The sequence below is a fragment of the Bombina bombina genome, chromosome 1 (assembly GCF_027579735.1).
Source record: "Bombina bombina isolate aBomBom1 chromosome 1, aBomBom1.pri, whole genome shotgun sequence".
In the NCBI taxonomy this organism is placed as follows: Eukaryota; Metazoa; Chordata; class Amphibia; order Anura; family Bombinatoridae; genus Bombina; species Bombina bombina.
In genome coordinates, this window is record NC_069499.1 from 1,285,810,194 (window position 1) to 1,285,834,125 (window position 23,932).

Genomic DNA, 23,932 nt, shown 5'->3' on the forward strand with positions numbered 1-23,932 from the left:
TTCAATCAGCCAATCAGATTTTTCTACCTTAATTCCGATTGGCTGATAGAATCCTATCAGCCAATCGGAATTTGACGGACGCCATCTTGGATGATGTCATTTAAAGGTACCTCATTCGTCGTTCAGTCGTCGGCCGGGATGGATGCTCCGCATTGGTGGAGAGAAGATTGAAGATGCCGCTTGATGGAAGATGCAGGCGCTTGGATAAAAACATCGCCGGGATGAAGATTTCTTCTTTACCGCTTGGATTGCCATCGCCCAGATCGGATGAGGAGTTCTGACCGGCGTGGTGAAGATAAGGTAGGGAGATCTTCAGGGGGGTAGTGTTAGGTTTATTTAAGGGGGGTTTGGGTTAGATTAGGGATATGTGGGTGGTGGGTTGTAATGTTGGGGGGTGGTATTGTGTTTTTTTCAGGCAAAAGAGCAGTTTTCTTTGGGGCATGACCCCACAAAAGGCCCTTTTAAGGGCTGGTAAGGTAAAAGAGCTTTGAACTTTTTTTAATTTAGAATAGGGTAGGGATTTTTTTTATTTTGGGGGCTTTATTATTTTATTAGGGGTTACAAAACCTGACTAAAGTCTAAATCACCCGCACTGTCTAACACGCCTCCCTAACATAGCCCGACACGTCTAACACACCTCCCTAACATAGCCCGCTATCCCCCCTCACTATCCTAACAATAAAATATGTATTAACCCCTAAACCGCCGCTACCTAATAAAGTTATTAACCCCTAAACCGCCACCAGCTATATTAAATCTATAACCCCCTAAAGTGAGCCCCTAACACCGCCGGCATCTACCTTACCTACCCCCTAAAGTGAGCCCCTACCCCGCCGCTATCTATTTTAAAATTATTAACCCCTAATCTAATCCCCCTACACCGCCGCCATCTATATTAAATTATTTAACCCCTAAAATACTAAACTATCCCTACCACTAAACCTAAGTCTAACCCTACAAATAGCCCTGAAAAGGGCTTTTTGCGTGGCATTGCCCCAAAGTAACAGCTCTTTTGCCAGCCCTTAAAAGGGCTTTTTGCGGGGCATGCCCCAAAGTAACAGCTCTTTTGCAAGCCCTTAAAAGGGCTTTTGGCGGGGCTTTGTCACAAAGTACACTGCTCTTTTGCCTACAATCTACATCCCCCTACACCGCGGCCACCTATAATAAATGTATTAACCCCTAATCTAATCCCCCTACACCGCCGCCAGCTATATTAACTATATTAACCCTAATTATATTAGGGTTAATATAGTTAATATAGTTATTATATTATATATATTAACTATATTAACCCTAATTATATTAGGGTTAATATAGTTAATATCGTTATTATATTATATATATATATATATATATATATATATATATATATATATATATATATATATATATATATATATATATTAAGTATAATAACCCTATCTAACTCTAACATCCTAACTAAACTCTTATTAAAATAAATCTAATATTAATATTATTAATTAAAATATTCCTATTTAAATCTAAATACTTACCTATAAAATAAACCTTAAGATAGCTACAATATAATTAATAATTACATTGTAGCTATGTTAGGGTTTATATTTATTTTACAGGTAAATTGTTCATTATTTTAACTAGGTATAATAGCTATTAAATAGTTATGAACTATTTAATAGCTACCTAGTTAAAATAATTATCCAATTACCTGTAAAATAAATCATAACCTAAGTTACAAATACACCTACACTATCAATAAATTAAATAAACTACAAATATCTATCTAAAAATACAATTAAATAAACTAAACTAAATTACAAAAAAAAACAAACACTAAATTACAAAAAATAAAAAAAAGATTACAAGATTTTTAAGCTAATTACACCTATTCTAAGCCCCCTAATAAAATAATAAAGCCCCCAAAATAAAAAAAATCCCTACCCTATTCTAAATTAAAAAAAGTTCAAAGCTCTTTTACCTTACCAGCCCTTAAAAGGGCCTTTTGTGGGGTCATGCCCCAAAGAAAACTGCTCTTTTGTCTGAAAAAAAAACACAATACCACCCCCCAACATTTCAACCCACCACCCACATACCCCTAATCTAACCCAAACCCCCATAAATAAACCTAACACTACCCCCCTGAAGATCTCCCTACCTTATCTTTACCACGCCGGGCAGAACTCCTCATCCGATCCGGGCGATGTCTATCCAAGCGGTAAAGAAGAAATCTTCATCCCGGCGATGTTTTTATCCAAGCGGCAGCAAAGTCTTCTTCCATCCGCCAGCATCTTCCATCAAGCGGCATCTTCAATCTTCTCTTCACCAACGCGGAGCATCCATCCCGGCCGACAACTGAACGACGAATGAGGTACCTTTAAATGACGTCATCCAAGATGGCGTCCGTCGAATTCCGATTGGCTGATAGGATTCTATCAGCCAATCGGAATTAAGGTAGAAAAATCTGATTGGCTGATTGAATCAGCCAATCAGATTGAGCTCGTGTTCTATTGGCTGATCGGAACAGCCAATAGAACGCGAGCTCAATCTGATTGGCTGATTGGTTCAGCCAATCGGATTGAACTTGAATCTGATTGGCTGATTCAATCAGCCAATCAGATTTTTCTACCTTAATTCCGATTGGCTGATAGAATCCTATCAGCCAATCGGAATTTGACGGACGCCATCTTGGATGACGTCATTTAAAAGTACCTCATTCGTCGTTCAGTCGTCGGCCGGGATGGATGCTCCGCATTGGTGGAGAGAAGATTGAAGATGCCGCTTGATGGAAGATGCAGGCGCTTGGATAAAAACATCGCCGGGATGAAGATTTCTTCTTTACCGCTTGGATTGCCATCGCCCAGATCGGATGAGGAGTTCTGACCGGCGTGGTGAAGATAAGGTAGGGAGATCTTCAGGGGGGTAGTGTTAGGTTTATTTAAGGGGGGTTTGGGTTAGATTAGGGATATGTGGGTGGTGGGTTGTAATGTTGGGGGGTGGTATTGTGTTTTTTTCAGGCAAAAGAGCAGTTTTCTTTGGGGCACGACCCCACAAAAGGCCCTTTTAAGGGCTGGTAAGGTAAAAGAGCTTTGAACTTTTTTTAATTTAGAATAGGGTAGGGAATTTTTTTTATTTTGGGGGGCTTTATTATTTTATTAGGGGGCTTAGAATAGGTGTAATTAGTTTAAAAATCTTGTAATCTTTTTTTTATTTTTAGTAATTTAGTGTTTGTTTGTTTTTGTAATTTAGTTTAGTTTATTTAATTGTATTTTTAGATAGATATTTGTAGTTTATTTAATTTATTGATAGTGTAGGTGTATTTACTTAGGTTAGGATTTATTTTACAGGTAATTGGGTAATTATTTTAACTAGGTAGCTGTTAAATAGTTCATAACTATTTAATAGCTATTATACCTAGTTAAAATAATTAACAATTTACCTGTAAAATAAATATAAACCCTAACATAGCTACAATGTAATTATTAATTATATTGTAGCTATCTTAGGGTTTATTTTATAGGTAAGTATTTAGATTTTAATAGGAATATTTTAGTTTATAATATGAATTAGATTTATTTAATAAGAATTTAGTTAGGGGTGTTAGGGTTAGATAGAGTTAATATAGTTAATATAAATACTATAGTAACTATATTAACCCTAATATAATTAGGGTTAATATAGTTAATATATATAATGTAATAACTATATTAACTATAATATACTTAGGGTTAATATAGATAATATAGCTGGCGGCGGGGTAGGTAGATTAAATTAGGGGTTAATAATTTTAATATAGATGGCGGCGGTGTAAGGGGCTTACATTAGGGGTTAATACCATTAATATAGGTGGCGGCAGTGTAGGGAGGGCAGGTTATAGGGCAAAAGAGCTGTTTACTTTGGGGCAAAGCCCCGCAAAAGGCCCTTTTAAGGGCTGGTAATAGAGATAATTATTTTAGGGGGATTAGATTAGGGGTTAATAATATTAATATAGCTGGCGGTGGTATAGGGGGATTTGATTAGGGGTTAATAATTTTTATATAGGTGGTGGCGGTGTAAGGGGTCAGATTAGGGGATAGATAAGGTAGATAGCGGCGGTTTTAGGGGCTCACAGTAGGGGGTTAGTTTATGTAGATGGCGGCGGTTTAGGGGTTAAATATTTTATTAGGGATTGCGGCGGGGGATCGCGGTTGACAGCTAGATAGACATTGCGCATGCGTTAGGTGTTAGGTTTTATTTAGCAGATCGCGGTTGACAGCTAGATAGACATTGCGCATGCGTTAGGTGTTAGGTTTTATTTAGCAGATCGCGGTTGACAGCTAGATAGACATTGCGCATGCGTTAGGTGTAAGGTTTTATTTAGCAGATCGCGGTTGACAGCTAGATAGACATTGCGCATGCGTTAGGTGTTAGGTTTTATTTAGCAGATCGCGGTTGACAGCTAGATAGACATTGCGCATGCGTTAGGTGTTAGGTTTTATTTAGCAGCTAGTTTAGAGAGTTACGGGGCTCCAATACTCAGCGTAAGGCTTCTTACGGCTGCTTTTTGTGGCGAGGTGAAAATGGAGTAAGATTTCTCCATTTTCGCCACGTAAGTCCTTACGCTGTATATTGGATACCAAACTGCGCGGGTTTGGTATACCTGCCTATGGCCCAAAAAAGTACGGGCGACGGCAGAAATATACGCGCGTAACTTCTAGGTTACGCCGTGTATAGGATACCAAACCCACGCAAATATTGGCGTCGCCAGCTTTTGCGGGCGACGATTTTTATCGGATCAACCCCATGATTTTTGAGATCTACTTGTAAACTGAACCATAGTGTTTGCTGATACAATACATAACTCTGACAGCATTCTAAGAAGTCAAAGCATTTGAATGCTGGTGTATGAGTCACTCACAGCATATGTGTGTATGTTGCTGAAACAGTTAACTTTTACTAGAAACTATTTTGCTAATGGAAATATATTGTAAAAACGACAATTCTAATGACAATTGAATTGCATTTATGCAGTTCATTTCTTCCTGTGTCAGTCAATAAGCATGTAAGCTTAACTTTTGTTCTTGACATTTCTGACCCCTTTGGAAAAAAATACAACAGAGATTTTTTTTTTTGTTGTGCTGTTCCTGCCCTTCTCCAGAGGAAATAAGGGGTTAATGAATTTCTGTTAATGAACTAATAATATTGTCAAAATGTGGCTAAAGCCAATGACTACATGAACAAATCTTTTCCCCTCGATGAATAATTTGTCTAAAACATTTTTTGTCTGTGCACTTGTCTAATATTTAATTTCATATTTAATTTTTTAAGTGATTAGCACATGTCAAAAAGTATTTTAATATATAAAAGTATGTTTAAAATATAAATGGCAAAATCCATGGATTTTGGAATGATTTTAAACCCAAAACCAAAGGGTACTTGCGATCGACATTGTGTTATTACACCAAGAACTAACAGAAGAATTTGAAATATCTGCACTCAAAATGACTTGTCTAAACACATTATGGAAGCAGGCAATAAAGGTATAAAAAAAAACTGTTTAGTGATGATTAGCTGAAGAAGGCCTATTAGCCAGAAACCCTGCTCGGAAACCATCACACAAATCCCTCTTTTTCTTAATATTCTTTATAGAACTACCTTACATCTACAATTTCAGCAATCTTGTACTGCAACATGTTTTTTGCCTTCAGAAGGTTGAAAAATTGACCAACTTTCTTTAACGGCAAGTAACTTTCTTTACCCAACTGTAACAAATATACATTTGTTAATTTACCAAATATTTTAATAATATTGCATAAAATTACACAAAAATATGTATTACAGATGTTGCCAATATAACATGGAATAAGAAATGGTTGCAAAACTAAAAAATAAATTAACATTATTAATAATAAATGTGAAATTAATATCAAAATTATGATTTGACCAGTGGGTCTAATAATTTGGCATGGTACTGTATAGATGTATGGTTTTGTTTAAAAATAGAAAGAATTGTAGCACTGCTGTATGTATTTGCTGTTACTAAGCATATTGAAAGAGAAATGGAAAAAAAAAATCTCTATTCAAAATTGCACTTTGGCTTTGCGCTGTAATCTTTTTATATGCATATTGAACACCAATGCTAACACCAATAGTTATTGATATATCACAACCAAAAACCTTCACTAATTACTTTAAAAATATTATACAAAGTACACTTACACTCATACAAACACTCTACAATAAAAATTTTTTTTTTTCAAATAGTTTTTATTAGTTTTTTAACAATATATAACAATAAATGGGGACTCGCAGGACCCCTGCAAATTTCAGTGCAAAACATGTAGAAAAGTGTTAAGGAAAAATTACAACTGAGGTATTCAAGTCTCAAAGATGGAGCCAGTACATTTTCCAAACAGCTGTAAAAGAAGGATAAGAGGGTGGGGGGGTGGGGTGGGGGAAGGGTTCATCTGAAAGGATGGGAGAGAGGGGGGGGGGGGGGGGGGGAATACTACAGGGGGTCGCCAGAGGCGCCTGGTGCGAGGAATCTTAATCTCTAACCTGGGGAAGCCATGAGGTGTCATGTATATCTGTCCAGTCCGCCCAAACCATTTCAAAAAGGTCACTTTTGTCCAAACTGTAAAATATGTCCTTTTCCATGGCGTGTAAGTAAGCCATTGTTTTGAGAGTATCAGGCCAGCGGGGGGGGGGAATATTTTTTTCCAGTGCCTGGCAATATTAGTTTTAACCGATGACAGGAGATAAACGCAGAGAATCTGCTGGTGTTTAGGGAGGGCCTGTAAGTTTAGGTGCAGAAGTGCAGTGGCAGGGGTTTTTGGCAGCTGAATCCCTAGAGCAGACAGAGTACGGAAGCAGATATTCCACAGGGGGGTCAACTTAGGGCATTCCCACCATATGTGAAGCATATTTCCGTGGGAGCCACATTCTCTCCAGCATTGCGGAGAAGATGTCGAAAACATCTTAGATAGCCGAGCGGGGACCAAATACCATTGGGAGATAACTTTATAATAGGTTTCGAACATTGTCACACAATGTAATGATTTTTTAGTTAAGGTGAGGGACCTCTGCCAGGCATCTGTCGGGATTCGAGAGTGAAGAATAGTGTCCCACTTACGTAAATGTGGGGCCAAGTCTGGGGGCACAGTACCGTCCAGCAAGCTATAGTGTCTTGAAAGAGGTTTGTGGAGTCTACGTCCTCCTTTCCAAACAGTCTCCCATGGGGTAAGCTGACGCGGAGCAGAGGGAAAGAAACCCCAGCTAGAGAGGAAACTCTTGATCCTAGTAAACTCAAATAAGAGGTAGGGTGGGATGTCTTCGCCTAGTCTGTCCTTAGACAGCGAAAGATATCCATCCTCGTTAGTCTCTGACCAAAAGTCTGAAACAAGTTTTACACCCAGCCTAGCCCACGTATTGGGGTGTGTTTCTGTTAGACCTGTAAAGAGGCCTGGAATGGAAGTAATCGGGGAGGGGTGCGGCGCGATTAGTTTACGATGCCGGATCTTATCCCATACTGCCAGGCATTCCAAAACTACAGAGTTATGTATCTGTAGGGTTCTGCGGCTATGGACCGGAGTCCAGATGAGGTCTTTTAGGTAGATATCGAACGGTAATGAGGCTTGCTCAATGTCTCTCCACCTGTCTTGTGAGTGAAGCACTCCCCACTGGGAGATGTGCGTGAGCATAGCACCCTCGTAGTACTTTACTATGGATGGGGAAGCCAGACCCCCAAGCTGGACAGGGAACTGCAAAGTTCCGTGGGCTATTCTAGGTGTTTTATTTTGCCAAATAAATTTTGTGCACTCACTTTGAAACTGCAACAAAAGGTGAGTGGGAATTCTGATTGGGAGGCATCTGAAAATATAGGTGAGCCGAGGGAGGAACGACATCTTAAGGGACGCTATGCGGCCCATCCAAGAGATGTTCTTATGATCCCAAACATGTTTTAGCGCTCTCAAGTCCGCCAAGAGGGGTAAATAGTTATCCTTAACCATCTGTTTCAAATCGTTAGAGATTCGGACTCCAAGGTGGGTAATTCCTTTGCTAGACCATTTAAAGTCAAACTGACTTTGGAGGGCTGAAACATATGTTTGGGGGAAGCCCCATAAGTAAATTTCCGTTTTGGGGGTGTTTAGCTTGTAAAAGGAAAGGGAGCCAAAGACCTCAAGAATCTTCAGAAGTCTAGGTATTGTGCGGAGCGGATCTGCAGAGAACACAGTCACATCATCCGCAAACAGGGCGATGTTGTGTTTGGAGCCAGAGAGCGTGATTCCTACTATGTCCCTATCAGTACGTATTGTTTCCGCTAGCGGCTCGATTGCCAATGCAAACAGGAGCGGAGAGAGTGGGCAGCCTTGCCTCGTGCCATTAAAAATGGGGAATGAGGACGAGTGGAACCCTACCCCCCTGACCGTTGCCGTGGGGTTAGAGTATAAAGCTTGGATCGCGAGGCGAATGTCAGATGGGAATTTAAAGGCTACAAGAGTCTCCCACAGGTAACTCCATCTAACCCTATCAAAAGCCTTCTCGGCATCCAGAGAGATAACCGAGAAGGGCTTGTTCATTCTTGTCGATTCGCAGGTGATATTGATAAGGCGCCTAGTGTTATCCGGGCCCTCACGATTAAGTACAAATCCCACCTGATCTGGGTTGACTAGGGTGGGCAGAAGTTTGCATATTCGATTAGCGAGAAGTTTGGAATAAATTTTTATATCAACATTTATAAGCGAGATGGGCCTATAATTGGGGCAGAAGGAGGGGTCCCTATTTGGCTTGGGAATCATGATAATTTCAGCCTCCAAGAATTCTCGATTGAAACTTCCCTCTTGCCTGGCAGTGTTAAAAAATCTAAGGAGAAGCGGGATTAGTTCTTGACTATAAGTTTTGTAGAACTGTGCGGGGAACCCGTCTGGGCCGGGGGCCTTAAGAGGTTTAAGACGCTGGATGACCTGCTTGATTTCCAGCTGGGTAAATGGGTTGGACAGTGACTCTTGTTGTTCTGTGGTTAAGGACGGTAACTTTAGGGACTCTAGAAATGTTTTAATCTGTTGTGTGGAGGCAGGGGCTTTAATTTCATTGCCCTCAAGGTTGTAGAGTTTAGAATAATAGTCTGAGAAACATTCCCCTATCTGTGAGGGTAGTTTATGAGTCTTGTTGTGAATGATTTGTTGTATGCGGGAAGAGCTATTCCGCTGACGCAATTTGTGTGCTAACAGAGTGTCGGCCCTATTGCCCTTGTAATAAAATAATTGCTTAAGTTTTGTAAGGTTCTCTTGGGTGCGCCTCAACTCTAAGTGGTTAATATGTGCACGTACGGCTGAGATCTGGGAGGACAGTACTTCAGAGACGTTAGCTCTATTGGAGGATTCAAGTAGCCGAAGCTTGCAGTGGGCTTGGGCTAAGGAGAGTCCAGCAAGTTTCCTAAGGCGAGCTTGCTTACGGATAATATAACCTCTGGAGACCGCCTTGATGGCGCCCCAGAGGGTATCATCAGATGTCTGACCATTGTCATTAAGTCGAATAAGTTCTATAAGATCTCTGCGTAGTTCTTCCCTGAAGGGGGTGTCTGCTAGGATGTTATGTGGAAGAGACCACCTACTTTTATGAAGACAGGGGTCACTAGTGTGAAGATCTACAAGCACCGGGTCATGATCTGACCATGAGCAGAGGGGGATACTAGATTGGAGTACTGAGTCCAGGGTCGTTGCTGAACAGAAAATATGGTCTAACCTAGAATAGGTTTTGTGTACCTGGGAGAAGTGGGTGAAGTCCCTGTCTGTAGTGTGTAATGATCTCCAGATGTCAAAATAACCAAATTCAGACATGATGGATTTAAAGCGTGTGGAGAGGAGAGTTAGTTGGGGGGTGATCTTGGTTGGGAATAACGTCTTGCAGTCTAGTTTAGTGTCCCAGATCATGTTGTAGTCTCCCGCTATTATAACTCTGCCCTGTTTGTGGTGGTCAATTAATCTCAGGATTTTTCTGAGGCAAGCAGGCTGTTGGGTATTGGGAAGGTATATTGAAACTAGGGTGTGCGTGACGTGATCAAGCTTGCAGATTACTATAGTGTATCTAGCCTGGGGGTCCCTTATTACCTCAATTTCCTCATAAGCTACCCTCCTGTGAATCAGGACCGCAGTCCCTCGAGCTTTTTTTGTAAATGAAGAGCATTCTATGGTCGTGTATGAGCGAGAATGAAATCTATGGGGAGCATCTAACAGCCAGTGCGTTTCTTGTAGAAACACAATATCGGGGTTGTGGTGATTAAGCATGCGAGTGAGTAGGCTCCTTTTGAAGGGAGAGTTTAAGCCCCTGGAATTATGTGTGCATACTCGTAATCGGGACATGGTTCACTTCTAGCCCAGGGGAGTGGGTGGGCAGTGGGGATATCCGGAAGGTTTAGGTTAAAGGCTTGGAAAGAGGTATGTAGGGGGAATGGGGGGGGGGGGGAAGGTTATTCAGAATGTGAGGTGGAAATGTACTGACAACACAGGTGGAAATAGTCCACCTAGGCGGAACCCTGGTGTGGGTTAACCTATGGGGGGGGGAGCTAAGAGCAAATGTGTGAGAAGAGCTGGAAGGTCCAGCCCCACTCCGCTAGCTAGGTAACTAGACAATGGGGAATAAAACAAGGTGCAATAAAATGTAAACCTGTGGGCCCCAAAGAGGGCGTGACAAAAGCATAATTAACTAAAATGAATACAGGAACCTGATAGGAAACATTGGATACAATAAGCAATCTACACATACATGCCAACACAAAGCAATAGAATCTGGTTTCATATGATTAAAGATTGCATAATTTGGATAATGCGGACCCCACTCAAGGACACAACAAAATAACAACAAAGAGTGAGAAGTTTGGAGTGAAGGGCATTTTGTCGAATCGTGCCTGTAAAAATATATAGCAGAGTGAGCTCAGAGGGCTGACATGAAACGACAGAATGTGACGAACGATGTAGAACTCGTATTTGCAGTTAATGCAGACCTCACTCAGTGACACGTCAGCGTGTCAGCAAAAAATAGAATGAGCAGAGGTGAGAACATTATATCGTGTCATGTCTGTATTATGTAAGACTAGGTGGGCGTAAGGATCTAACATGAAACATCAGGAGGCAATGGACAGTGAAAACACATAAGTCTAACATGAAACAATAGCAAGTGGGCATATATGAGTGAGAAGTCACATTTTTCAGACACCATGGCTCCTACTCCGTTACTTGTTAACACATCAGTACAAGGCAATGAGAGTGGGGGAAGCATATTATATCCTATCAGACCTGCAAAATATAACAGAAGTTGGCTCATTTTCAGGTGGGTGGAGACTCTAGTTGGGTTTCATCAGTAGACTGCTGTGTTCTCATCCTCTTAGGCCTTTGTTCCTTAACCGACCATTCGGGGGCTGTGACTCTCAGCTTAGATTGTACAGCCGGAGGTCCCCGTGAGTCTATTGCCATGAGTCCCCATTGGCCAAGGAGAGAAGTCCCTTGAGAAAGAGAGGTCACGGTGATTGATTTGTTGTCTTTTGTGATTATTAGTTTAGTAGGGTAACCCCATCTGTACTTAATGTTCTCCCTGCGAAGAATCTGTGTGACTGGCTGGAAATATCTCCGGTGTTGGAGAGTGTGTGCGGATAGATCGGGCAGCAGTTGTATGTCTTTAAATCTTTCTGAAGTTTGCGGCTTCCGAAAGGCCGCCTGCATGAGTCTGTCCTTAAAGATAAAACTGTGGAAACAGACTATGACATCTCTCGGTTTCTCCTGAGAGACTGTTCTAGGACGTAGGGCTCTATGGGCCCTTTCCATGGTGTCTGTCAGCCCCTCTGTTGGTCCCAGCAGTTCTTTAAAAAGATCTTTCAGGAAGTTTTGAATCTCTGCTGGTTGGATATCCTCAGGTATTCCTCTAAACCTTATGTTGTTTCTGCGTGCCCTATCCTCCACATCAGCCAGTTTGAACTCCAGCTGGCTGATTTGATCCGCAAGAGATTCTGAGTAGGACAATAAATTTGTATGGTCAGTGGCAAGATCGTCCTGTTTTCTTTCCAGGGAGTCTACTCTGTCACCTATCTCAGAGATGTCTTTACGGAGTTCAGCATGATTGCGTTGGATTTCCTTGGTTATGGAGATAGTTTGGTTTGCAAGCATTTTTTTAAGTGTTGCTTCCGTTATTAGGTGTTGTGATTTCACTTGAGGCGTGAGGTCAGGTTGGGAACCATCTCCCAGAGACTCAGACTCACTCAGACCTTCATTGGAGTCCTCATTCTGGTCTTTGGGGTGTTGCGTGAAATGATCCAGGACTGTTTTTTTCACAGAACCTGGCGGCTTCGAGTGTCTCCTGGCGTTGTGTGGCATTTTCATAGGAGAAGAGAGAGCCTCTGGCTGAACCAGTGAGCCCGAATTGGGGATAAATGAGAGGGCTATTGGACCCAACAGGCTAATAAAAATAAAAAGAGGATAATACACATGCACAATAGTGTTACATAACGGAGTAGGGCCAGCCATCCACCTGTAACCTCTATCTCCCCATAGCGGCGTTTATGGGCCACATACTGCCCCACAAGACTTTGTATGTATCAAAAGATGCCAACTTAGGTGGAGAGAGAGGCCAGGCGGGCGTCTTATTAATATTACCCTTATACTTATAGAGAGATGCCTCTAAAATTCTGAAGGGGGGGTATGCCCCCCGGACTCGGGGAAGGAGGGATACGACCCGGAGGAAGGGGAAAAGGAGAGTGGTAGTGACCAGCCCACGTAAGCAGGCCAGAAAGGATGAGTCCGAGAGGAGGGGGTCAGTGGTAGAAAGTGAAAACAATACACAGATGGGCGACTAAGCCCAGAGTACCTGAAACAGTTACTTCTGCCAGTCAGCGCACAAGGTGAGAAGCGAAATTTGCTCTCACTATTAGTCAAAGAGTTACATAAGTGCGGCAAACGGGCAGGAGCAACTGGAGCCAAAAAAGTTAAATATCAAGCGTCCTGTGAAAGGAAAAGAGTAAGTTAAGCAAGGTCACCACACAAAATAATACAAAATAAGACACTCCACTCTGAGCTGGGCTGAAGAGAAACAGAAGCTGACGCAGCAGCACAATAAGACACAATTCTATAGCAGTGGCCTCAGTTCATGAGAACAGCATTAATTAAGAACAATTATGTAAAGTAAAACAACTTTGCAGTATATTTTCAGACAGTAATGATCTGGTTATAGAAGCCCCCTTAAGTGTACACTGTATATACCAGTTTTAATTCAGTTCACACACAGTACTTTCTAAGCAGTATTTGTTCAAAACCTTACAATGACTGGCAGCGCTGCTAAAAGAAAAATAGTTGTTATTAGAGAGGCCACAGATAACATACAAGCATCACACTACACTTTGTGCCAAACGCTGAAAGACAAAAGCCCTGACGCAACAGCTTTGGATAGAATAACTGGTAGGTATTAAGAGGATGTATGCAAACCCTCTGCGTGAGATAGAATGTCACTGGTAGTCCAGCTTTTTGCTTTAAGCTCAAAAACCTTATGTATCACCTCAAATTATATCGGGGTGAGTTGTGATAGTGTACAAGGGCAAGATGGCCACAGAATTGCTGGTATAGCAATGAGAAGAAAAGTGTTCCTGGCCCTCTGCAGATAGTGATCTAAGTGGGGTGGCAAGAGCAGGTCTGACTGTTTTTGGTTGAGAATGAACACTCTTAGGTATAAAATGGCCAGAAGCATCAAACAGGGTCCTTTAGTAAAATTTGGTTGCCAGCCAGCAGATTCTTACCACCCTCATAAGGCCTCAGTCTTTAATTGGCTGGGAGTCCCCTGTTACCGGTAGAAATAGGAGCTGTAAGAGTCAGTGACCAAATCCAAATGGGCCTCTCTATCAAAAGGCTATGCAGCAGGGCGGCTGGTAATAGCTCCACTAGTATATGGTGGTATTTTGTCCTGGGTGATAATGCAGGTTATATCCTGCGTGTTAAGGTCGGGTGTTGTAGGAGCAGTGTTAGCACTAATAGTCAAAATGTACAGGCTCCAGACTACACATGAGCCTGTTGATCTTACCCACTCCAAGCGTGTAGACAGTGCAGGGGTGTCAGCAGAGGCAGGAGACCCAGCCGCAAGATGGCGGGTGTTCGCGCCGAAAAGGTTATGGCGCAACTCACTCTCTTCCCGCCACTCGTGGACCTTCGCCAGCTCCCGGTCAGGGCCGGGTTGTGACCGCAAATGAGGGAACCGCTATGGGGTGAGTCCGGTCAAAGGTTGTGTCTCCTAGTAGGTATCCGGTCTCCCACACCCTCAATCCAGGTGCTGTCAGGTAGTAAGCTGCTGTACCGGAGCGGAGCCCCGACCCTCCGGTCAGCAGTTTAGCTCAGGTAGTGTTACCGTGGGCCCCTGTTCAGGGTCAGTAAAGACAGGGGGATATATCTAAACCGCAGCAGGGTCCGCTTTGAGATGTAGCTGGGTATCACCACAGGCCCCGACAGATGAGCCTGGCTTCCAGTAAAGTTGCGTGGCTCGGTCTGCTCTAAGGGTCTCCAATATATCCACAATCTTCCTAACCTTTAAAGGACAGACTACAGAGTCTATAAAGTGTGCCGTAGTCACTTTTTCTTGCACTTTTTATATATTATTCAAAAATCTGGCAGAGAGCACTCTCCAAACACCTCTCTCCAGTTAGATGGCTAGCTCCGCCCCCCACTCTACAATAAATTAATTTTTAATAACATTAAAAAAAAATATATATAACGGATCAAAGATACAAGATCTTGGGTGTTAGAAAAAAAAGCCATTTTACATTGACTCACATAGACATACATGAAGATACAGTCATTTAGCTACATCTACGTACAAATATCGTAACATACATACATAAATCGCTACATACAAACAATATACAGCAGATTACGTACACAAAACATGTTTTAATTATGAAATTATGATTTCAAGTACTTTTTCCCAGAATGACATGATGTCACTCACTTTGCGCTCAATTGGAGTGTTGGAAGTTTTTTTCTTTCAAGTAGGCAATTTTAAACAGTTTTCTCATTTACGTCTATTATATCGTTTGATTTATTCTCTTCATATCCTTTGATAAACAGCATATCTAGATCGGCACAGTAGATAATTGGTAACTGCACATAGATGCCTTCTGTGATTGCCTCACCCATGTGCATTGCTGTTTCTTCAACAAAGGATATATAAACAATGAACCTATTTAGATCATAAAAGTACATTGGAATGTTATTTAAAATTGTATTCTCTGTCTGAATAATGAAAGATAAATCATGGCTTTAGTGTCCCTTTAAGATCAGGATTTAAACATAATATACCATTAGGAATTTCCTATAATTCGAATATATCAATAAAAAATATTCTAGTTGTCGCTTTTTTGGAAGAAACAACAATACTATACTGCTTTATATAAATAAACATATGTGGGAGAGAATCAAAATACATACTGTACATATAGGTACATAACACACATCACACAACAACAAAGCACATATTTATCTTTTTAATCGTCATACAATAAGAATGTAGCAAACTAGAACAAGAGAACGTAGATTTGGAAAGTAGACTGACATGAAGCTAATATGATGATATCATTGTAAGCTTCAACCATACAGAGTACAATATTAGGACTTTAATGCCTCTTTAATCAGTTTCTCACTCAATATTACATATATAGACGAGAGGTTTGGAAGATCTTCATTATTATTGCGATTTCAATGGTACACAAAAAAAAATGCCCACATTGAAAGCATTCGCGCTGTTTAGATACAATCAAGTGTATACAATCAGCAATCATTGCGAACACGCTACCATTGGACATTTTGCACTATAAATCACCCAAACACCATGGACAATACGTCCCTGATGACCGACATTGTATCAAATCACTTTTGTGTGTTTGAATACCTTGTTACTCATTTTGTGTTTGCTCTGCTATTTGGCTTGTGCTGCTTAGCTCTGCAAATATGGACAACCCCTAGATAGATTGTGTTGGTGCTGTTGGACAAGTTATGTACAACAGACTCAGGCATGCCCGGCGCCTCGAAGAGGAGCATGTGGAACGCCTGAGGATTAGGGTTCTTCCTGTTCACAGGGTGAGGCTCACCTTGGATAATATGAGTGATGCAGACTGGTTTTGACAAATATAAGCTCAATAGACAGCAGCTATTGAGCCTTTATGATGTACTAAAGCCTTATCTGGAGCCACGCAAATTCCTGGCATGTCCAAGATGCTTTGCTGTATACATGTCCTGGCGTCCGGAAGCTTTCAATCCATAGAGGGGTACATATCTGGCTTGTCGCGAGGTACCTTCTCTGTGGTTTTTGAAAGGTTTCTGAACGGCATGAAAATAATTTGTAGGCTTTTCATAGGATTCCCTCAAAATGAGGACGATTGGAGACGCCTCAAGATGAAATTCTATGGAATAGCTGAAATGCCTAATGTTTTGGGAGCAATAGATTGCACCCAAATTGCTCTGTGGGCTCCAGCAGCAGAGGGTCCCTTCCGAAATCACAAACACTTTCATAGTTTGAACGTGCAGTTCATTTGCGACGCACGGATGCGAATTATGAATGTGTTTGCGAATTTCAGGGGCGCCAGTCACGATGCCCGTATCCTCAGGCAGTCCTCACTCTGGCAACAGCTTGAGGACAGACAGTTTTCCCATGGGTGGCTCATTGGTGAGTACTTGTGCAAAGCATGGTTAAGAAGTTAGACAATTGCCACTGTAATGTTTGCAAACAGTTGTGTTTGTGTAATGTGCAAAATGTGCAGATATAGAGGCCTATTTATCATAAGTCTGTCGGACCTCTCCGTATTCAGCATTGCACCAGCAGCTCTTGTGAACTGCTGGTGCAACGCCGCCCCCTGCAGACTCGCGGCCAATCCAATTCCAATAATAACCACCATTTCTCAAAAATGTCTAGATCTGTAAATTAGCATGGCAGTCACTGGTTTTCCTGCTATATTTAGAGGAAGTTACTGTCCATAGAAGTATTGATAGGGAGAAAAATATATTAGGTACATCTATAGGGGCTTATTTATTAAAGATCTTGCGGACCTGATCCGACAGTGCGGATCAGGTCCGCAAGACCTCGCTGAATGCGGAGAGCAATACGCTCTCCATATTCAGCATTGCACCAGCAGCTCACAAGAGCTGCTGGTGCAACGCCACCCCCTGATGACCCACGGCCAATCGGCCGCCAGCAGGGGGTGTCAATCAACCCGATCGTACCCGCCAGCCCCCACATCACCTTAAACTAAATTAACCTATTAACCCCTAAACCAAACAACCCACTTACTGTACATTAAAATTATATCATCCCTATATTATAATAAATATAAACTTACCTTTAGATTTAAATTAAACTACATAAAACTATTAATTAATCTACCCTGACTAAAATTACATTAAACTACAAATTAATTTAACTATATTATATAGTTAAAAACTTAAACCTACTCCAATAATTTAAATCTACTATTAAAAATTACAAAGTTATGAAAACTGGCAACTAAGTTACATAAAATAACAAACACTAAGTTACAAAAAAAGAAAAAAGAAATGATCAAATATTTAAACTAATTACACCTAATCTAAACTACCAATAGCCCTTAAAAGGGCCTTTTGCAGGACATTGCCCTAAAGAAATCAGCTCTTTTACCTGTAAAAAAAAAATACAAATACCCCCCAACAGTAAAACCCACCACCCACACAACCAACCCCTAGCTCCCCATTGCCCTGAAAAGGGCATTTGGATGGGCATTGCCGTTAAAAGGGCATTTAGCTCTTTTTCCGCACAAAGTCCCTAATCTAAAATTAAAACCCACCCAATAAACCCTTAAAAAAACCTAACACTCACCCCAGAAGATCCACTTACAGTTTTTGAAGACCCGACATCCATCCTCAACGAAGTGGCAGAAGTCCTCAGTGAAGCCGGCAGAAGTGTTCATTCAACAAGGCGCGGAGCGGCTCCATTTTCAAGACATCCGGCCCGGAGCATCCTCTTCAATTGAAGGCTTCTTCCAAATGAAGTTTCCCTTTAAATTTCATCCAAAATGGCGTCCCTTAGATTCCGATTGGCTGATAGGAATTAAGGTTGAAAAAATCCTATTGGCTGTTGCAATCAGCCAATAGGATTGAGCTTTCAGCCTATTGGCTGATCCAATCAGCCAATAGGATTGAGCTCGCATTCTATTGGCTATTCCAATCAGCCAATAGAATGCAAGCTCAATCCTATTGGCTGATTGGATCAGCCAATAGGACGAAAGCTCAATCCTATTGGCTGATAGAATTCTATCAGCCAATCGGAATCTAAGGGACGCCATCTTTGATGACATCATTTAAAGGGAAACTTCATTCAGAAGAAGACGTCGATTGAAGAGGATGCTCCGCGCCGGATGTCTAAAAGATGGATCCTCTCCGCACCAGATGGATGAAGATAGAAGATGCCATCTGGATGAAGACTTCGACCCGCTTGGATGAAGACTTCTGCCGGCTTCGCTGAGGACTTTTGCCGCTTCGTTGAGGATGTATGTCGGGTCTTCAAAAACTGTAAGTGGATCTTCGGGGGTTAGTGTTAGTTTTTTTTAAGGGTTTATTGGGTGGGTTTTAATTTTAGATTAGGAACTTTGGGTGGAAAAAGAGCTAAATGACCTTTTAAGGGCAATGCCCATGCAAATGCCCATTTCAGAGCAATGGGGAGCTTAGGTTTTTTAGATAGAATTTTATTTGGGGGGGTTGGTTGTGTGGGTGGTGGGTTTTTCTGTTGGGGGGGTGTTTGTATTTTTTTTTTTACAGGTAAAAGAGCTGATTTCTTTGGGGTAATGCCCCGCAAAAGGCCCTTTTAAGGGCCATTGGTAGTTTATTGTAGGCTAGGGTTTTTTTTTATTTTGGGGGGGCTTTTTTATTTTCATAGGGCTATTAGATTAGGTGTAATTAGTTTAAATATTTGATAATTTTTTTTTTGTGTAACTTATTTATTTTTTAACTTAGTGTTTGTTATTTTGTGTAACTTAGTGGTTTTTTTTTTTGTAACTTACGGCTAGATTTCGAGTTTTGTCGGTAAAGACTTGCATAGCTAACGCGCCTTTTTTTCTTACCGCTCCTTTGAAACAACGCTGGTATTTAGAGTTCTCTGAAGGGCTGCGAAAGGCTCCAAAAAGGGAGCGTTAAGCAAATTTACCGCCACTTTAACCCTCAATACCAGCGTTGCTTACGGTAGCGGTAAGCTGTCAAAACATGCTCGTGCACGATTCCCCCATAGGAAACAATGGGGCAGTTTGGGCTAAAAAAACACCTAACATCTGCAAAAAAGCAGCGTTAAGCTCCCAACGCAGCCCCATTGTTTCCTATGGGGAAACACTTTCTAAGTCTGCACCTAACACCCTAACATGAACCCCAAGTCTAAACACCCCTAACCTTACACTTATTAACCGCTAATCTGCCACCCCCGCTATCGCTGACCCCTGCATTTTATTATTAACCCCTAATCTGCCGCTCCGGACACCGCCGCAACCTACATTATAGCTATGAATCCCTAATCTACTGCCCCTAACACCACCGACCCCTATATTATATTTATTAACCCCTAATCTGCCCCCCCAACGTCGTCGCTACCTTACCTACACTTATTAAACCCTAATCTCCCGCCCGCACCGTCGCCGCAACTATAATAAATGTATTAACCCCTAAACCTAACTCTAACCCTAACACCCCCCTAACATAAATATAATTTATATTAAACAAAATAATATTCCTAAAATTAACTAAATTATTCCTATTTAAAACTAAATACTTACCTATCAAATAAACCCTAATATAGCTACAATATAACTAATAATTACATTGTAGCTATTTTAGGATTTATATTTATTTTACAGGCAACTTTGTATTTATTTCAACTAGGTACAATAGCTATTAAATAGTTATTAACTATTTAATAGCTACCTAGTTAAAATAAATACAAAATTACCTGTAAAATAAATCCTAACCTAAGTTTCCATTACACCTAACACTACACTATAAATAAATTAATTAAATAAATTAACTACAATTACCTAAAATAAAATACAATAAAATAAACTATTCTATAATACAAAAATAAACAAACACTAAATTACAAAAAATAAAAAAGAATTACAAGCAGTTTAAACTAATTACACCTAATCTAAGCCCCCTAATAAAATAAAAAAGCCCCCAAAATAAAACAAATCCCTACCCTATTCTAAAATACAAAAGTAATCAGCTCTTTTACCAGCCCTTAAAAGGGCTTTTTACTGGGCCTTGCCCCAAAGTAATCAGCTCTTTTGCATGAAAATAAAAATACAATACCCCCCCAACATTACAACCCACCACACACATACCCCTACTCTAACCCACCCAAACCCCCCTTAAAAAAACCTATCGCTAACCCCCTGAAGATCTCCCTACCTTGAGTCGTCTTCACTCAGTCCGTCGGTAGAAGAGGATGGCTCCGCATCAGCTCCTTTGAAGATGGCTCCGCTCCGGATGGATGAACACTTCTACCGGATGGAGGACCTCTTCTTGCCCCGCTTGGATGAAGACTTCTACCGGATGATGGACCTCCTCTGCGCACCTTGGATGAAGAATTTGGCTCGGCTGAGTGAAGACGACTCAAGGTAGGGAGATCTTCAGGGGTTTAGCGATAGGTTTTTTAAGGGGGTTTGGGTGGGTTAGAGTAGGAGTATGTGGGTGGTGGGTTGTAATGTTGGGGGGGGTATTGTATTTTTATTTTCATGCAAAAGAGCTGATTACTTTGGGGCAAGGTCCCGCAAAAAGCCCTTTTAAGGGCTGGTAAAAGAGCTGATTACTTTTGTATTTTAGAATAGGGTAGGGAATTTTTTATTTTGGGGGGCTTTTTTATTTTATTAGGGGGCTTAGATTAGGTGTAATTAGTTTAAACTGCTTGTAATTCTTTTTTATTTTTTGTAATTTATTGTTTTTTTGTATTATAGAATAGTTTATTTTATTGTATTTTATTTTAGGTAATTGTAGTTAATTTATTTAATTAATTTAATGATAGTGTAGTGTTAGGTGTATTTGTAACTTAGGTTAGGATTTATTTTACAGGTAATTTTGTATTTATTTTAACTAGGTAGTTATTAAATAGTTAATAACTATTTAATAGCTATTGTACCTAGTTGAAATAAATACAAAGTTGCCTGTAAAATAAATATAAATCTTAAAATAGCTACAATGTAATTATTAGTTATATTGTAGCTATATTAGGGTTTATTTGATAGGTAAGTATTTAGTTTTAAATAGGAATAATTTAGTTAATTTTAGGAATATTATTTTGTTTAATATAAATTATATTTATGTTAGGGGGGTGTTAGGGTTAGGGTTAGAGTTAGGTTTAGGGGTTAATAACTTTATTATAGCAACGGTGTGGGCGGGAGATTAGGGGTTAAAAATTGTAGGTAGGTGGCGGAGTTGTTAGGGAGGGCAGATTAGGGGTTAATATTATTTATTCTAGTGTTTGTGAGGCAGGAGTGTGTCGGTTTAGGGGTTAATACATTTATTATAGTGGCGGCAAGGTCCGGTCGGCAGATTAGGGTTTAATAAGTGTAGTTAGGTAGCGGCGACGTTGGGGGGGCAGATTAAGGGTTATTAAATATAATATAGGGGTCGGCGATGTTAGGGGCAGCAGATTAGGGGTTCATAAGGATAATGTAGGTGGCGGCAGTGTCCGGTCGGCAGATTAGGGGTTAAATTTTTTTATTAGAGTGGCGGCGATGTGTGGGGGGGGGGCTCGGTTAAGGGGTACATAGGTAGTTTATGGGTGTTAGTGTACTTTAGAGCACAGTAGTTAAGAGCTTTATATTCACGCGTTAGCACATAAAGCTCTTAACTACTGACTTTTTTTGGCGTTAGGAGTCTTGTTGGTAGAGGGTCTACCGCTCACTTCTCCCAAGACTCTAAATACCAGCATTAGGCAGATACCATTGAAAAGATAGGATACGCAATTGGCGTAAGGGGATCTGCGGTAGCCTGGAATCGCGGCAGGGAAGTGAGCGGTAGACCCTTTCCTGGCTGACTCTAAATACCAGGGGGCGGCAAAAAGCAGCGTTAGGACCCCTTAACGCTGCTTTTGACGGCTAACGCAGAACTCTAAATCTAGGCGAAAGTGTTTGTTATTTTGTGTAACTTAGTTGTTAGTTTTTTGTAACTTTGTAATTTTTAATAGTAGATTTAAATAATTTGAGTAGGGTTAGGTTTTTAACTATATAATATAGTTAATTTAATTTGTAGTTTAATGTAATTTTAGTATAACAGTTAACTTAGGTTAATTAATAGTTTAATATAGTTTAATGTAATTTTAGTATTATAGTTAGGGTAGATTAATTAATAGTTTAATATAGTTTAATTTAATTCTAAAGGTAAGTTTAAATTTATTATAAGATAGGGATGATGTAATTTTAATATAAAGTTAGCGGGTTGTTAGGTTTAGGGGTTAACAGCTTTATTTAGTTTATGGCGATGTGGGGGGCTGGCGGTTTAGGGTTTATTTAGTTGCGGTCGGCTCCGGGAGCGGAGGGATAGGGGTTACTACATTTAGTTAGTTGCGGCAGGGTCCAGGAGCGGCGGAATAGAGGTTAATAACTTTATGTATTTGGGCCTTTTTGCCTACCATTATTATACTTGTGCCCTGATAGCCTGTTATTTATTATTTAAAGGGACATTAAACCCAAAAATTTACTTTCATAATTTAGACAGAGAATACAATTTTAAGCAACATTCCAATTTACTTCTATTATCTAATTTGCTTTATTCTTTAGATATCGTTAGTTAAAGAAATAGCAATGCACACGGGTGAGCCAATCACATGAGGCATCTATGTGCAGTCACCAATCAGAATCTACTCAGCCTATCTAGATATGCTTTTCAGGAAATAATATCAACAGAATGAAGCAAATTAGATAATAGAAATAAATTAGAAAGTTGTTTAAAATGGCATTCTCTATCTGAATAATGAAAGGAAAAATGTGGGTTTAATGTCCCTTTAAGCCTTCAAACACTTACGTGTGTTTTTTCTTTTTAGGAGCATGGTTAATTTAGCCTATTGAGAGCTCACATTCTATTGGCTTATTGGAACAGCCAATAGAATGCAAGATCAATCCTATTGGCTGATTGGATCAGCCAATAGGATTGAACTTCAATCCTATTGGCTGATTGCATCAGCCAATAGAATTTTTTCTACCTTAATTCCGATTGGCTGTCTATCAGTCGATCGGAATCTAAGGGACGCCATCTTGGATGACGTCACTTAAAGGAACCGTCATTCAGTAAGAAGACTTCGTTTGAAGAGGATGCTCCGCGTCGGATGTCTTGAAGATGGACCTGCTCTGCGTCGGATGGATGAAGATAAAAGATGCAGTCTGGATGAAGACTTCTGCCCGTCTGGAGGACCACTTTGCCCAGCTTGAATGAAGACTTCTCCCGGCTTCGTTGAGGACTTTGGCCCAGTTGGATGAAGATTTCTGCCGTTTCTTGAAGGATGGATGTCTGGTTTTCAGAACAGTAAATCGATCTTCAGGGGGTTAGTGTTAGGTTTTTTTAAGGGTGTATTGGGTGGGTTTTATTTTTTAGATCAGGGCAATGGGGAGCATAGGTTTTTTTAGTTAGTATTTTTTTGGGGGGTTGGTTGTGTGGGTGGTGGGTTTTACTGTTGGGGGGTTGGTTGTATTTTTTTTACAGGTAAAAGAGCTGATTACTTTGGGGCAATGCCCCCCAAAAGGCCCTTTTAAGATAGTTTAGTTTAGGCTAGGGTTTTTTTTTATTTTGGGGGGGCTTTTTTATTTTGATAGGGCTATTAGATTAGGTGTAATTAGTTTAAATATCTTGTAATTTGTTTATTATTTTCAGCAATTTAGTGTTTGTTTGTTTTTGTACTTTAGCTAATTTAATTTAATTTATTTAATTGTTGTTCATTTAGTTAGTTTATT